Raw genomic sequence first — 13,188 nt, 5'->3', positions numbered from 1 at the left:
TATTGACTAAAATGACAGAAAGATAAGTCATTTGAAAGTATGCCAATATTAATTCCATGTGCTGCATGAACAATGAAAGCATTTCTATTGTTCTCTGCCCCTTTTCCATTCTGATAGCATTACCTAAAGTCCTGATATTGTCAGACATACATGATACTAGTAATGTGGCAAGGAGATGTAAGAAGGCTGAATGTATCAGTGCAATGCAGTAATAGCTCTGCTCATTGTTAGAAACACTGTCGGAATGGTCCATGAGTTTGATTGTTATACTAATTACATGTGTTTTTACTATTTTTATATATTTATACAAGTTTATATGCTGTTTTTAAGTCTACACAATTTATAGTCTGAACTGATTCTTGATGAATTGTATGCTTAGTTTATTATTATGAAGTTTATTCTTATTTGTTTAGTCATTTTTTATATTTTCTATGCATTAATGTGTAGACAGGATGTAATGTAATGAATTTTAATGAGCAAAAAGTATTTAAAGCTGAGCAGTTATTTGTGTTTACTAAGTCTGATGAAGCCTAAGAGGTGAAAGCGCTCACTGTGCACAATAAAATTAATTGAAGTCGAAGTTACACTTTGTATACTTTTTCATTTAGAACTTTTATCATTGTAACCACTGTTTTGGTGTCCAGTGCTGTGGTGTATCCCGTGGATGATTTTTTTATGTTTTTTTGGCTTTATTGCATTTATTTTACATCCTCTGGGGATCGTTTTGCCTGCTGAGCTGCCGTCTTCTGATATTGCTGATAATGAGAGTAAATGTTCTCAGCTTAGGGAAACAGTATAGATGATGCAGGATTTGAAATCTGTTCACAGATCATTTTACTGTGGGAGGTCATAATAAATCCTGGCACTCATTTTGGTGTATGACTGTGGAGTTGAAAAATTCAAGTAAGGTAAATATTGACTAAAATGACAGAAAGATAAGTCATTTGAAAGTATGCCAATATTAATTCCATGTGCTCATGAACAATGAAAGCATTTCTATTGTTCCCTGCCCCTTTTCCATTCTGATAGCATCACCTAAAGTCCTGATATTGTCAGACATACATGATACTAGTGATGTGGCAAGGAGATGTAAGAAGGCTGAATGTATCAGTGCAATGCAGTAGTAATAGCTCTGCTCATTGTTAGAAACACTGATTCATTTAATGTTCCTTCAAATTATCCAAAATTAGTTTTGTGTATGTTTTTGATAAATATTGCCTTATGCATTTGTGTGCTGCTTGGCAGCACAAAATCAACTTTCACTGCTTAAGGAAAAAGTGAAAAAATAGTTTAGGCTGTTTTATGTGGCATAAACCAACCTGGTGTCATTGCATGGCCATCAGCACTCTCGACAGAACTTAGTGAAGAAAATAAACCTCTCAGATAACTTTCTCTGAGGCAAAAAGCATAAGTGAAGTGAGTTTAGAGAAAAGGACAGCTAATGCATGGTTCAAATTTAACTGATAATTTTACAGAGGGTGACCTGAACACATATCTAGTCACATTTTGTGATACCATTGTATTGTTTAAAAATATTGTCAGTATTGCTAACAACACATGAGCTCTGTCTCCACTTTCACATTATTTGTCATTCTCTGATAATGTGTTCTACAAAGTATATTTCTGATGTAATGAGACATGAAAAAGATGACTATGTCACTTGAATGCAGTTCTTGCTCTGGTCATTGAACTGAGTTTACTCCTAGCTCTTCTCTCTCTCTCATGTATTTTATTCTAATGCTTTTTCCATTTGCTTCCCACCCAGCAGTGCATAAATACAGTTCACTGCTAAGGAAAAAGTTAAAAATTTAGTTTAGGCTGTCCTGCGTAACACAAACCAGTCCTGTGCCATTATGGATCCCTCAGTATCCTTTATAGTAATGACTGCAGAGATTGAACCAGACAGATGTCCATGTCTGTGGCACAAGGTGTAGCTGAAATGAATTGAGAGAAATAAGGCAAATGATGCATTGTTTGAATCCTGTTTAGAGATCATGTTTAATTACTCTCAATATATATATATGTTTTTTTTTATAAATCTGCATTTGGAATCTGCTTGATGGTGTGCAAACATGGTTCACTACCTAAGAAAAAAGTGAAAAAAATTAGTTTAAGCTGTCTTATGTAACACAAACCAGCCTGGCAGCATTGCATGCCAAAACACTATGGGTAGTACTCAGAGAAGAAACTGCACATATCAGGCAATTTTCTCTGTGGCACAAGGTATACATGCAGTGACTTTACTTAAAGAACACAGGTGATTAATGGTAGAATCCAGCTAAAAGATACTTTTACAAAGGGTGTCAGAATCCTATTACTAGCAAAATTTTGATTAGGACTGTAAAAACAGAGACAGATGATAATATTCGACATATTTATTGCCAACAATGTATCAGTAATGGTTACATAACTACACTTTTCTATTTAGCATAAATCATTCTTGCTTCACAAATAACATCAAACTAATGTGTGACCAGTTTCTTAAACATAACAATGATGATATTTAATATGAAATTCACTTGCATATGTCTGGAGGTTCAATACTTTTGTTATAATCATCATGACATCATATATCTTACCCAATTGTTTAGGACAGTTATGCCTTGTGAAGTATGTATGTAACATGCCCCAACCTGTATTACTCATCTTGTTCAACTGCTTCTATGTGAAATCTGTTTACAAACAAAAATACTGCCTTTCACATAGAAATGTATTCGCAGGACTAATTAAAGTCACAGACACACACATACACACACACACACACAAACACACACACGCACACGCCTCTCTGAAGTGTATCTCCATTCATTTTGAAAATATTATATAGCTCTAATTACCATGCTTAAAAAGCATTTCTCCTGTGGCACTGTCAATTAATAAACCAAGTTTCAATTTCTGCATGCTCTATCCCTTCTGCTTGATTCCTAGCTTGTATAACAATATTTTAACATTGTATAAGCCAGAATATCACAATATGTCACAATTCATCTTCACATCATAATATGCCACAATTCATTCGCTTTCACATTCCAAATTGCAAGGATTAAAATCCATGTTATTAAGCATTCCCTTGCTAAACATTGAAACCTGTGTCAGTATGTTGAACATTACTCATGGCAAAGCTCAATATCTTGTTTCACAGCTTTATTGGTATGTGATGTACATAGTGTCAATGTGTCTGCTAAGGGGACCCTATTCTTTCACATGTGCAAATGCAGTTGGAAAGCTTTATGTCTTTGTCAACAACCAGTTAAACTTCAGATCTAAACTGGGTGCCAGTTTAGACATATCTTCCTAGTTTGACATTTGCAAGCACTTCTGGCAATGAAGAGAATGGTAAGTGTATAGCTCAAAGATGGGGTGTTTTGTAATATAGCAATAACCCATGCCTGGGTGTGGGTAATGCATGATTTACCCACGGTTGGCGTGGTTTGGTCCCGAGGGCAAAGCCCGAGGGACCAAACAAAGACAACCGTGGGTAAATCCAGCATTACCCCCACCCAGAAGTGGGTTATTGCTATTATACAATGACATTATTTAAGAAAAGAAATAGTTACTTTTCTTAAATAATGGCATTGTATAATGCCTCTTTGCTGCCCTTCCGCAGCTGCCTGGTGTTCCGCGGCAGTTCTGATGTACTGCGCATGCCTACGCAGCACATCAGAGCTGTGGGCAAAAGCAACGGAGAACGCAAGATCTCTGTTGCTTTTTACTGTCTCGCTATGTTAAATGGGTTTAACATAGCGAGACAGCTTTAAAATAAGCAACGGAGATCTCCGTTGCTTATTTTAAAGCTGTCTCGCTATGTTAAACTCATTTTACAAAGCGAGACAGGTTAAAGCAACGGAGATCGCAAGATCTCCGTTGCTTTTTACACACTGTGTCGCTATGTTAAAGGAGTTTAACATAGCGAGACAGCATTAAAAAAAGCAACGGAGATCTGCGTTGCTTTTTTTAAACCTGTGTTGCTATGTTAAACCCTTTTAACATAGCGAGACAGTGTTTTATACTAACGGAAAAAGTCCGGGCGACCGGACCTTTTTCCGTTAGTATATTGAGGGATTTGCAACGGGCACGCTGGTTGGGCTGGCCAATCAGCGTGCACGTTTTTTAGGAGGCATTGTATAATTCAGGATATTTGTGGCACACCTCATGAAGCACTTCAGCCATGCACTGCTGCAGAGAGATTATATGGGAGCTCAGTAAAGGCTAAGGTTTGGAATATTCCAACTCCAGTGTAACTAGAATTCCATGCACTGGGGACAAATGTCATCACTGCTATACTGACCTTGAGAAGTGCAAGCGGTACCCCCTAAACCCATTGGAGGCTGAATTTAGGACTGCTAGTACCTCTCAGCTGGGTAAGTGTACTGACCCATAACTTGCCTTTGATAGAGCATTAATTATCAAGCCAGCAAAAGCAGTTACTTGTTGTGCTTTCACATAGCTACATCTATATATCTAATCTATCTGTCTATCTATCTATCTATCTATCTATCTATCTATCTATCTATCTGTCTGTCTGTCTGTCTGTCTATCTATCTATCTATCTATCTATCTATCTATCTATCTATCTATCTATCTATCTATCTCTCTCTCTCTCTCTCTCTCTCTCTCTATCTATCTATCTATTTGAACTATACAGCTCCAGAGGGAGTAGCTGCAAACTGTGAGGTACATGAGGACAGATTAACATACCTCAGAGAGACATGGGGTAAGTATAACTTTGGTCCAAATTCAAATTGGGAAATTAATTTTAATCCTTCAATCACTAGCAACTTAAGCAGGCATACCTCTACCTTGATATCAAGTGTGCATGCTTTCTCCAAAAACTCTTGTTGCTTGCAATAGGTAATGAGAGCACCAGCTTAACTGCATGTGGGTTCAATACCAACAAGTAGCAATTCGTTTTTTATTACATAATAGTATTTCTAAATTATTAACAGAAATAATATGTCAGAAACAATTCAGATATGGTTATTGTAGTTATTATTACAATCAGTCACCAACTGGTTTCAGAGTTACCTGTCTGATCGCCAATAATCCGTTGTATGGCAGAATGACATATCTCCCCAACTACCTGTCTCCATAGGGGTTCCCCAGGTATCCATCCTTGGACCCCTACTCTTCTCTGTTTACACCAATAATCTAGCCTCTGCCACCAAACATGGCACACTCATACAATATGCAGATGACTCGACCATCATCTGCTCAGCCCAGTCCCTACCCAAACTGCAAAAAGTCACACAGGAAGCCTTTTCCTCTGTTGAAACATGGTTATCCGATGCCCAATTAATACTCAACCCAAACAAAACTAAACTACTCATCTTCCAACCCACCAAACATACTCAAAACATCTCTCACTTTAACATCACAGCAAAAGACAACACCACTATATACCCAACTGAACACACCAAATTGCTAGGAGTGGAAATAGACAATAAACTAAAATTTGACATTCACATATCCATGACCATAAAAAAAAGTCCACAAAAAACTAGGAGCATTATACAGAAATAAGAAATTTCTCACCAAAGCAGCAAAGATTTCAATAGCAAATTCCCACCTTATCTCCACCCTACTTTATGCCTGTCCAATATATACTAATCTAAGGCAATGTGATCTAAACAAGCTAGAGACCTGCTACAACAAAATCGCCAAATTCGCCACAGGGGCATCCTACCGTAGTCACCACTGTCTCTCACTTGCTGAACTGGGCTGGCTTGAACTCCTTCACCTCCTACAGTGGTATCAACTCTCACTCGCCCACAAACTAGTAAACCATCCACTAAATGTCCCATCCCTCCAGAATCTACTCCAACCCTATCGCACCACCAGACCACTAAGATCCAGCATCAAAAATCACTTGCAGATATCATTAAATCCAATAACTCTGCTGGTGAAGCACTATTCTCTTGCACCATAGCCAAATTATGGAACACACTCCCACCCACAATTACCTCTGTACCATCATGCACCCACTTTAAAACTTTACTAAAAGCGCACCTAAAAACATGCTGGCTATGCCCTTGCAACTCCCACTCTAATATCATCCACCCCATCCAACCACTACCTTTCTTTCCGCTCCACTAACTACCTTGATTATAGCAAGCTCAGATGCTCATAAGCCTAGTACTTATTATACAGCAGGAACTTCTCATTTAACATTTGTTAATGCCTGTTATGTACTTCACAGATAAAGATTCTAGTTGTCTACTGATGTACTATGTTCTTCATCTTTAAATATGTTGTAAGTAATTGCTATGTTAAATTGTTAATCGCTATGTAATCCAATGTAACTACTGTCTGTTTATTTTACTGTGGAGCTTTTCTCCCTGGGCCTCCGCTGAAAATGGTCCTACGTCCAGTCGGACACTCCCGGTCAACAAATTCAAATAAATAAATAAATAAATAAATTATATTTGAATGCCTCTGTCCTATCCATTACAGGGAAATAAAGGCTGCTCTTTCTTATATCCTAGCAGCGCATTCATACCTTAAATTTATATATATATATATATATATATATATATACATATACACACACACACACACACACACACACACACACACACACACACACACACACACACACACACACACACACAAGGGGCAAAGGTTTACAATACTAAATTATCATAATTGTGTATGTACTGACCCCAAAAATTGTACTGAATAAATAAATTAATGTGACATGCCATTGGTCTAATTCTCTTTTTCTCCCCCCCCCCAACTCTATTTCTTTTTTTTCGGGGGGGGTGTAGAGACTTTATTGTCATTAAATAAAAGTAAGAATTAAAATTTGTTATTCTGATTATATAATGATGGTGACTGGTGTGCTTAAATGTTCTCTTTAGGGGCCATTTTTATTTGGTTTGCTGATGTCTGAATGTCCAAAATCTGAACTTATATGGTTAAGTGAGTTTGACAGTGACATTAAAATGGGTTGGACAGTAACTAATTCCAATGATTGCTATTTATTATAAAATATTTGGATAATTTATATGAATGGGTAACAGTTAAAGGCGTGAAATGTAATAATGATAATGTACCAATTTATGTTTTGCGTACAGTAACAACCAGCATATGCTTTGGGCAATTATACTTGTGCTTCTTCTAAAGTGATAGAAGATGTGAGTATCATTGTAGATGCTAACCTGAAGTTTGAAGCAAATGTGACAAACAAGGAAATGTTACAGTCTAATTGGGAATATTTAACAGATAAAGCAGCTCCAGGGAAACAGAGCAAGGTGCAGAGAAAATGAAGTAAAATAGAATAAAAACTGCGCCAAAAGCTCACACACCAAAGATTTTATTTAAACAAAAAAGTAAGCGCTTTCGCAACTAACTGAGTTGCTTCATCAGACAGCTAGTAAAATACTATAAAACATTTAAATAAATAAAAGACATGTCAGGTGATCAGCACTGCTAAGGTCATTGGTTATAGTTAATTAAAAAATTGTCATGATTAGTTAAATTAAAAACACACGAGTGCTGTGCATTGTATAGCCTTACTAAGCTCTTATAAAAGTAGAGAAAGCATTTCACACAATAACACTGCACATAACAACAAGCTAACCATTTCTGTATATATCATACTAAAAATTAAAGCTTCCAAGGACAGGTTACTAGAATTTATATGGCAATGAAAGTGCTTTGAGAAAAGGTTTAAGGGAAGCAATGCCATTCAAACTTGGGGGTTTTCCAGCTTTAAGCTTCAGTATCCATTCTTGCTCAATGCTTTCTGTGTAATTCTCAATGTCACCCCCTCTAATGTCAAGAATATTCTCCATTGTTTTTACACGAAGAGACAGACAGGTGTTATTAAAGATCTATGTAATATATAACTAAATAATGACATATATTTGAGTTTCAGAGTTTTATTTCCTTCAGAAAATTCATGCTAACACAAATCCTTTTATTTAAGGAAGTTTGTAATTTAATAAGCAGTAACTAAAATCTGTTCTTATTTTTGAGACTTTGTTCCCCTTTTATTTAGGGTTATCCAGATTTATTCAGGTGAATAGCCAAGGGTTATACAAATCTATTTGCTGCTGCTGCCAGTGGTAGATCTCTCTCTCTCTGACACACGCAAACACACACACAGTCGCTTTTGCTTTCATGTATGCATTCACTCACACACACACACACACACACACACACACACACACACACACACACACACACACAGAAACATAAACACGCATACACACACTTTTTTCTGTTTCGCTCGATTGATCTCTCTCTTATTTTCATACATGCATACACTCTCACACACACACTTTATTTTGATATTTTAATTTTTTTTCTTTTTTATTTTACACTCACTAAACAGCAAAATTGCTGCTTAGCGAGCATAAAATAATGGCAGCCATTTGGTTCTCAGTCCGAGCTCCACAGCAGCTGTGAAGCGGCAGACTTGGTTTTCAGCTGGCATTACTTGTACATTAATATCCTGCTGGAGAACATTCATGCTCCAATCAGCGTGATAATGTACAGTTTACCCATTATCTAAAAGTTATTAATGATATCCATATAACTGATTTCATAACAAATATGCAGGCTAAAGAATTATGTATTTTATTGCTTTGTGTGTATGAAGACAACAATACTGATAATTGTTATGTCAGTGTATACTCCTGTGACAATTTGAAAATATGGAGAAGAACCATGGACACCTGTGGAATCATTAAATAATAGTAATTAAGTGATGAAAAAAGCATTGTTTTTAGAAAATTGCATGCTGTGAATTGTAGTAGGTTTGGCACTGTTCGTGCATGTTGTGCATGTATGCAGCAAAATACAGAAGGACTGACACATATACAGTTGGGTCACACTGACCAGGATATAAATAGAGTAATCTGTTACACATAGTAACAGTTGTCAACACAAAGATCAGTTTTTGCCCTCATAAATTTTGAGATGTACGAGTGACGGTAAATGGTATTTCATGTCCTATGTCAAAAAAATGGTAAGTTTTTACAATCACTCACACTAGTCAACTTATCTTTGTGCAAATATACTTAACCCTGCTGTGCTATAGAAACACAGACTGAAGGCACTAATTTGAGATATTTACTCATATATTAGACTGCTGGATGTAATGTACACCTTATGGAATATTGCAGTCATCATTACTGCAGTTTTGCCTTATGCCTACATTCTTCCTTGCTTTGATTTGTTGTCCTCTCTCCTCAATCAGTAATATTAAATTTGTGAAGTAGGACTTCCTGTATGGTGTGTTGAGTAATTCATATGCCTATGGACTGTGTTTGCATAATGTTGAGGTTTCAAATGCAGAAGTATGTCAAAGTATTTTCTAATGTTATTTTATATTACTATTATGTACGTAACAATTGGTTACATATATTATTAACCCATCCATATTTTGTTTGTCTTTATTTTCCTACCCCTTCTTGGTCCCTATTGGAAACACGCTATTATACAGTGCATGGCAGATTAGTTATGATGAAAAACCTCATAGTAACACACAATGGAGATTGTAAGAAATGTGCAATATACAATATTCTTTGTACATCTCTCTCCCTCTACCCATCTATCTCTGTGTCACCTCCCCTGCCCTCATCACTGTTCCTCTTGCATATTAATTAGGTTGACGGATGTAATTTACACCTTATGGGATGTTACAATTGTCATTACTGTGATGAAACATGTTGCCTACATTCTGCCTTGCTTCAGAATGTTGTCAGTGTTCCTGCAAGTATGTGACTTTAACTTTGTAAAGTAAGAGTTTCTATGTGGTTTGCTAACTAAATGCTTAGGTCTGTAGACTGCTTTTTGCATATTGTCAAAGGCTGTAATCCAGAAATATGCCAATGACTTATTGACTGCTCTGTATACATATGTCTGTGCATAACTGTTACATACTTTATTAGACCCTCATTATCCTGCATCTGTCTTGATCTACTATTTTCCTGTTGGGAACCCTTTATTGTAAAGATCATCACAGTATAATTATGATGACAAATCTAAGAGTAACACACAACAAAGATAGCCAGAAACAGCACTTAATCATTAAATGCTTTATGCCTGTCTCCTTCCTCCCACTCTTTCTCTCTACCCTCCTTCTGTGTCCTCAGCATTTGCACAATGGCTGGTTCTGAGCAACAATAGTAACTGACTGTAGATTGCAGTTCACAGCTTATGGCAAAAACTTGTGAGTTTTTGTATTCAGCTGCATTAGCACTATGAGGTGGCATTTAGAATTGTACATTGAACATGCTGCAGAGATAAATGGAGTGTTGCAATTGTAATGAGAGTTATGAAGTATCCTGCCCACAAACTTCCTTGTTTCATATTGTTTCCTTAGTCTGGAATCCCACTAGCATTAACAGGTTTGGTCCCTTATGTGTTTCATAAACAGATCATACCTTCCCAGAAAAAAGTGCAAGATATTCGGTGCAATCAAGGCTTTGTGTCAGGTAAAATTGGCTTTCTCAGAAGATCCATTGTGTAGGCTCCCAATTACAAGGCATATTTTCACTAGGAGAGGGCCCTCCATCAGCCTGTTGTATGCTTAGCTAAAATATGTTCTGTACAACACATTGATGTCATCCTTTCAGTGTTCTCTGTCTCAGTGTTGTAATCCACCTTTTCCTGTGGTACTTGCTGTTGATACTGTGTTCTCTAGATTGTGTAACTGGCTAGGTAGGTTGTTTGAAACCAATAGTGTTTATCTTGTGTGTGGGTGGATCTAGGGTCAGGTAAATTTGGCTTAAAAAACAACAGACATGGTATGTGCACTTCCACTCAGGTGAAGCATTTACACGTGGGTATATTGTTCCTCCATCAGTTTATTACACTTTTATCAGTAACATTTTTTCTGCTACACATTATTACACTTTTAACAGTAACATTTTTTTCTGCTACACACTGATGAGGTCAGCAAATGCGTTCTAGCTCACATTTACATTATACAACTTCTCTTGTGGTGCTTGTGTTTGATACTACTTACTTTAGATTTTGTAACTAGATAGTTATGTGGTTCACATGGTTACCTATTGTATTCTTCAAAGATGAAAATGTTGAATCCAACCTTGTCAACACGAGAATAGTGAAAGTGCAGAATGTCAAACGGGTAAATGGAAATCTCTGTAAGGAAAGATTTCCGTTTACTTCAATGTAGTGCAGTCTCAGAGCTGGTATATTTAAGTAGCGGGAGGTGTGGGTGATGCAGGGGGCTTGCTTCCCTGCCTACATTCTTTAGATTTTCTCTTTTATTTTATTTTTTCTGAACATTCAAAATTTTAATGGTTCGATCATTAAAGGTCGACCTTTAGTGATTCAAACCATTAAACTTTTGATGTTCTAATATAGACCGGGTTCACATACAGGACTGCTTAAGTAGTAAGACTGTCTTTATGTGTCTGTACTGTCATGCAGAATTGACTTCATCAAAAGATCCATTGTATTCATTTCCTCTTAGGAGACATATTTAGACTGGGAAAGGGCTCACCATCAGTTTCTTGCATTTTTAGACAACCTCACTTTGTGCAACACAATGTTAAGATAATGCTTTCAAAAGTGCACAGTCCCATTGTTGTGACCAGACTTCTCCTGTGGTGCTTGCTGTTGATACTGTGTTCAGTAGACTGTGTAAGTAGATAGGTGGTTTGAATCTAGCAATGAGTGGCTATTTTGTGTATGTGTCTCTCTGATACTATATAAAAATGGCTTTACCTACATACATGAAGTGTAGCTTTACAGTGATGTCAGTCTTTTCAACCATTTCCACCTCTTTTAGCAGATACATAGCCATATTAATAATGATGTCATCCATTCAAATGTGCACTGTCACAGGTGTAAACATCTCTTGTGGTGCTTGTGATCCATGCAATGTGCTCACTGATACAATTATAAACAAGCATTTATTGTGGTGCTTGCAATCCATGCAATGTGCTCACTGCCACAATTATAAACAAGCCTCTACTGGGGTGTTTGCAATCCATGCAATGTGCTCACTGCCACAGTTATAAACAAGCATAGCTTGTGGTGATTGTGATTGTGATTATAACAATGCACTCTGGCTTGTGATCTTAGCCAGGAACAAGTTTGGAAATCAGACATGAATCCATAGATTCAGTTGTGTCAGATTGTGTGTGAATGTACATGTAGGCAAGAATGGCATCACCCACATATCTGATGTGTATGTGTATAGCTGGAGAGGTCTCTTTTACTACTTTATGTTTATTTTAGCACAGGCAACTCCTTTGTTAAACACCAATGATACCATTTATTGAAACCCACAATGACTGACTATTATTAGTGTGTGGGCCAGTATATTGCTAAGCAAGAATTGCGTCCTTTGCATTTGTAATGTGTACTATTACAGTGGAAGATGACCCCTTTATTACTTTTACCTCTAACAACTGCTTTGCATCACAATGATGATGTTGTGCCTTCAGAAATGCTCTATCCCTCAGTTGTGTTGACTTCACCTGTGGCATATGTGGCTATTTCACAGTTCTGTAGTATGCATCTATTCAACTGCAGCAAATGACAACATTATATGTCTGTACAGATGTGGCACATACACCATTGTATTAACTTATTTCTGTCAAGTTTTATGTCAAACCAACACCTTTCAACACATTGAGGATTTCATGCCAGTCAAACAGCTGTTCTGTGCTCCTGTGGTCCATGCAGTTATTATTGTTTTATATAACATATCTATGCAGATAGACAGTGGTTCAAATCCAGGATTGCATGTGTGCAAAACAATGAGTGGCTATTTTTTGTATGTATCTCTCTCATACTATATAAAAATGGCTTCACCTACATACATGAAGTGTAGCTTTACAGTGATGTCAGTCTTTTCAACCATTTCTGCCTCTTTTAGCAGATACATAGCCATATTAATAATGATGTAATCCATTCAAATGTGCACTGTCACAGTTGTAAACATCTCTTGTGGTGCTTGTGATCCATGCAATGTGCCTGGGTGGCCTGATGGTTAAAGTGTTTGCCTTACAAACACAAGGTGCAGGGTTTGAGTCTCACAAGGGATAAATGGCTAGGCTTAAAAATGGCTCACAAGGGCAGTTAGCCTAGTACTAATCTATGAACCTATGAACCTATGGATGGGCAAGAGTGACTTAACCAGCCAAAAGTGATAGTGGACTGTTCACAGTTGTGTGAACAGTAACATAGCTACATCCTTTTCATCCC

This window comes from Protopterus annectens, chromosome 12.part0 (assembly GCF_019279795.1).
Source record: "Protopterus annectens isolate FY-2018-M chromosome 12.part0, PAN1.0, whole genome shotgun sequence".
Classification (NCBI taxonomy): domain Eukaryota; kingdom Metazoa; phylum Chordata; order Ceratodontiformes; family Protopteridae; genus Protopterus; species Protopterus annectens.
This window is presented reverse-complemented; position numbering follows the sequence as displayed.